Raw genomic sequence first — 5,570 nt, forward strand, 5'->3', positions numbered from 1 at the left:
AGTCTCCAACCATCTAGACTCTCACAAACCAGAATGATCTTCCTAAACACAATAAGTCTTACAGGTCTTCTTCTTTTGTCCATGATACTGCCTGTGAGTAAAATGATTTCCTTCTCAGCCAATTTAATAAATTCTTGCTTAATTTCTCAATTATCTTCCTCTTTTGATGCCTCATCTTAGTTACCATAACAAGAAATTAAATTGTTATCACTAATATGATATTATTCATATGACAACTAGACATATTTTAAATTTACATAAGATGTTTTTTTCTCTACTAGAGTTAGTTTCTTGAAGCCTTGACTGGGTCTATTTCATCGTGAAATAGCCAATGCCTAACGCAATGTGAAGGAGCCCTGGCAGCACTTAGGCATTGGACTGCTGATGACAGTTTAAACCCATCAATCCTCCAGGAGAAAAAGATAAGCCTGTCTGTTCTCGTGAAGATATAAATCCTCAAAAGCCTTCTATAGATTAACTGTGATTTGAATTAACTCAAAGGCAGTGCTTTCTTCTTCTTTTGTGTAGTGTTATGAAGAATAGATGCAAGATAAATGCCCAATGAACACATCTTTGGAAATTAAAATACGGAGTTCCTGGCAATAATCATTTAAAAACAATATTTGGACCTTAAAGATCTTTATTGGCCAAGCAAGGAAGTTTGTGGTTATTCTATGATTAAAAGAACAAAAGTTGGGTTATTTCAGTAGCTTGAGCAAGGAAGATACCTGATTTTTTCCCCCTTCTTAATTGTTGCTATTACTTTGGCAAGTGCATTAAAGTGGAATTTAAAATATCAGAGTGAACCTGGAGGCCCAGTTTGAAAAGCAATAGACCAGAACACAGTTAATCAAGTCAAAGAACCATGGAAAAGGAAGGAATGGAGACTATAGTTACACAGCATGTTAACGTAATAGGATTTGGTGACTAACTGGATGTTGAGAATGGGATGTTGAAAAATAGAAAGGATTAAGTGTTCCAGGTTCCTGGCATGTGAGAATGAATAGGCTAAAACCCATCACCTACATTAGGTAATATAAAAGGAATGACATCATTTAGAGAGACTATGAGTTGGCCTCTGTTAGATGGCAGTGAGTTTGTTTTTTTATATATTATTATCAATGTGGGGCATGATGAGTGAAAGATTTCTGAAGTAGGTAAAACACTAAAATAGTCCATGTGTGGTCCTGGGAATATAAATAAAATAGGCTGTTGTTGACAAGGATTTCGATGTGTAACAAAAATCATGACACAAGTATCTAACTAAATGTTGCATCATGTCATTGAACAAGTAGAGTGGAAGCAAAGGGGAGGCACACTTGAATCAACTAAAACTTGATGAAAACTTCATCGGGTAGATTAAATCAGAGTTATGCTTTATGCGTAAATTGATTCTCACAGGAGACAAAAGAGTCCCTGCCACAAAAGAGACTCACAGTATAGGAATGCCAAAAGGTAACTACACTGAAATTTATTCTTTTTATGTCCTTGAGAAAAGCAAAATTAATAAATCCATTGCCACTATAAGGCATATAATTTCTTTGGATTGGGGACCAATAATTAAACGGAATTACAATGCAATTTGAAAATGAATAATGAAAAAGGCAAAATATTAGTTAGAAACCATTGAGTTTTTAAAAATAAAGTTAAATTTATTTTATGATTTTAATATGATTTTAATAAAATTTAATATGATTAAATTTTATGAATTTAATATGTTTGAGTTACCATATAATTCGTTGTAGTTTCCTTAGCAATGAGAATTAAAACAAATGATAGTTATGATTTTAAGCCAGAAAATAGGAATGTTAAAGAGTAACTGCACTGAATTTTATTCTTTTGGGTCCCAAGGGAAAGCAAACTAAATGAATCCTTTGTGCTGTCACTGGTGGCCATGGTGACTCTACACCATCAGCAGAAAAAACTGCACTAGAAAAGTCTCCCTCAACCTTCTTACCATATGAATGGTTAGTCCTTACAATGGGATGTTTAGCAGCACATAGCAACCCTAAACCTATTTGCAATGCTTTTAATGTTCTTTGTCCAGACCTCCCCTTTTCTTAACATATAAAAATCTGTACTTTCCTCCTTTCAAGGAAGCACCTTGAGGACACAGTCCCTCTATCTTCCTGTGTTATAAATCTCGCAATAAATTTGTCCTTTTCCAAGTCAAAACACTGTGCACTGTGTGGGGGCATGTTACCTTGACTTCCACCAAGGGCAGAGGGCCAGCTTTAAAAATAAGAGTAGGATAGGGATTGTTGGTGCTAGTTGAAAAGTAGGCTCTTTTAAAAAAATCGTTTTATTTAGAGCTCTTACAGCTCTTATCATAATCCATCCATTCACCCATCGGTCAAGCACATTTGTACATATGTTGCCATCATCATTTTCAAAACATTTTCTTTCTACTTGAGCCCTTGGTATCAGGTCATGACCCCCCCCTCCCTAATGAACCCTTGATAATTTATAAATTTTTTTTCATTTCTTACACCAACCGCTGTTTCCCTTCATCCACTTTTCTGTTGTTCGTTCCCCTAGGAGGGAGGTTATATGTCAATTGTTGTGATCGGCTCGCTCTTTCTTCCCACACCTTACCAGGATACCAGGAGGATAAGGGGGTGGGTGGGGGTGGATAAGACATCTTAAAGAAAAAGATGAGCAAGGGAAAAACATCACAAAACATATTTCCCTCCAACTAATTATGAAGAAATCCAGAAATCAAAAGCCCAAATCCTATAACTGTGACTGGTATCTACTACTGAAACTAAATAGCGAGACATTTTTATCTCATCCACAGAAATATTTGGGAAATGCAGCCCATTAAGCAGTTTATTAAGATTTGCTTTTGAAATTAATCCTTGGCCTTTGACTGAACTCCTTTCCTTCTGGCTCAGCCTACTAGAACAACACAGCCACCTGGGCCGTTAATGCTCTCAACTGCATGATAGATCACACTTCTTTCATTCTAATTGTGATCATTGTTCTGTGGAAAAGATTTTAATAAGCATCACCATCCAAATCTCAAGTAGATACTCCTGAGCCTTCCTTGATCATAAAGTTGAGGGGGGAAAAATTTTGTCTCAATTATCTTATCTTGTGATAATTTCATTATAAATTTCATTTTTATTTCTCTCATTGATTTCTCTTATGTGTTTTCTATTTTAAATCAATGACTATTTTGTGAGTTATCCTAAAAAGGACACTGAAAATACTCTCCATTTAGAAAGAAATGGAAAGCTTAACTTTGTAGTTTTTTTTTTAAAATCTATCTGTTTCAAGTAAGAAAAGGGACTGAGAGGTCCATCAAGGTAAGTGTCTCTGCTGGACTTTGCAAAAGACCAAGCTCTGGAGCTTAGGAATGTCAAGCCCTTTTATCTGTGTGACCTCATTTCACAGGTGCACTTTCAGGCTTTGGCTACTCGGGCTCTGGATCCCAGCCTGGTTTTGACCTGGTCAAATGATCAGAGGAGACTTCCTGATTCTCTAACCTTGACATCCTCCCTAACTCAGCTTACTAGAATAGGATTCTACTCCTTCAACTCCATCACTGCAAAAAGCTCCTCATAAAATTTAAGGTCAATGACTTCTTCCCTTGAACTTTAGCTATTTGCTCTAATTGAATCCGGAGGCCTGGTGGCATAGTGGGTTATGCTGACCACAAGTTCAGCAGTTCAAAACCACTAGCCACTCTGTGAGAGAAAGATGAGGCTTTCTACTCAGGTAATTATTGACAGTGTCAGAAACCCATGGGGCAGTGGGTTTCTTTCGACTATGTCCTGTAAGGTTGCTAAGACTTGGAATTAATTTGATGGCAGTGAGTGAATGCTCTCTTGAATCAATCAATTTAACCACATGATCACCTCATCTCCTTGACCTCTGAACTCCAATGATTCTAGTGCTTAAAAACAGAAATGTTGACTTGACAAAAAAGCAAAACAAAATGAAAACTACAGCTGGATTCAGTCTTATATGTGATGATGAGAATATTACTTTAAGTTTTATCCTGGTTTCCTTTGCTCTGAAATGGATCCCATCGAGTATCTTTCAAAGAATTGGCGCATAAGTTAAGTGGCACATACATATCCAGCTCTCAGCCCGGTGGTGAACATGCAGGAGTTCTTCAATAAGTGTAATCAACTCCCTCCACCCCTCAACAAAACAAAATAAAAAACAACCCACTGCCATCAAGTCAATTCCATCTCATATCTACTACTATCAAGTAAATCACGACTCTTAGAGACCCTGGTTAGGGTTTCCAAGGCTGTAAATCTTCATGGGAGTAGATAGTTTCATCTTTCTCCAAAAGAACAGCTGGTGGTTTTGAAAAACCGACCTTGCATTAAGCAAAGCTTCAGTAAATGTTAGCTATTATCATTATCTGTCTTCTAAAATTTTCCTCCGAATCTCAATCCCTGTGGGTCATTTATTATTTCTAAAGCTATTGACAGTCCTGATTGTATATTTTTATGTTGAATGTAACCTTAGCCACTTACACGTTTTATACTCTCTTGTAACTGACATCTGGGTCTTCTCAGAGAGTCCACCTGCTGATGTGCCAAGTATGTTATTTCCAATCCTTTTTTCTCTGCCTTTTCTCACTGAAAGCCAAAGTCTTGGTCCTGACACAAATCTCTGATGAATTCCATCAACTCAACTCCATGTAAATATTTCTACCACAAGTCAATATCCCATGGTCTAACAACTAGAATTCTCAAAGAAACAGATTTTAGCTGCCTAATGAAACTGCCCCCTTCTATCTGAAAGATTGAGGTTTAGTTCTTCTTCCTTAAACTGTACCTTCCTATTCAGCCTTTTGTGTTTCACCTTTATGCTCATTATCCACCCACTCTTCCCTTGCTCTCTGATGTTGAGCCATCTCCTGTAGCTGAGAGCATTCTCTCTACGGCATGGAAACTTCTAATGAACTCTTACGAATCATCTCAGGAGGGTTGGCTTCATTATCCACTAAATCTCCAAATTTCAATTACAAGATCCCTCTAAAGACTTCTTTCCTTTGAGGGGTTAGACTCTCACATATCATTTCTGAATGTGTTTCTTAATAACCTGCTGCTGTCTAGTCAGTTCCAAATAATTCCAGACGGGAGAGCAGAATGGTCCAACAGTCATTGAATTATGATCTTTCCAGAAGCAGAATTCCACATCTTTCTCCAGTGGGGTGGCTAATCAGTTTCAGCTGCCATTTTTCTAGTTAACAGATATGTACTTAGCTACTGCCCAACTCAGACTCCTTGTTTTCAATATACTCAAAAACTCACTGCCATCAATTCACTTGTGACCCAGAGTAACCTTAAATTCCTGACATTTGCCTTGTCAATATTAACCACTCCCTGCCAAAAAATCTTACTCATCAACATCCCCGCCAAAAAATCTTACTCATCAAAATTAGCTCTGGAAGAAGGTCTGTCTGCTTTCAACATCTGTGAACCTGATGGCCCTGGGAGAGTCCCATGATTCTTGTCCTCAATCTTCTCTTGAGTCCAAGGATCTCAGGTCCAAAGGACATGACTCTTCCTTCTCATTTGTAGTCACCCCTTCTGATCTCTGCTCAG

Source organism: Echinops telfairi, unplaced genomic scaffold (assembly GCF_000313985.2).
Source record: "Echinops telfairi isolate 266 unplaced genomic scaffold, ASM31398v2 ScPeMD7_7469;HRSCAF=8507_0, whole genome shotgun sequence".
Taxonomy (NCBI): Eukaryota; Metazoa; Chordata; class Mammalia; order Afrosoricida; family Tenrecidae; genus Echinops; species Echinops telfairi.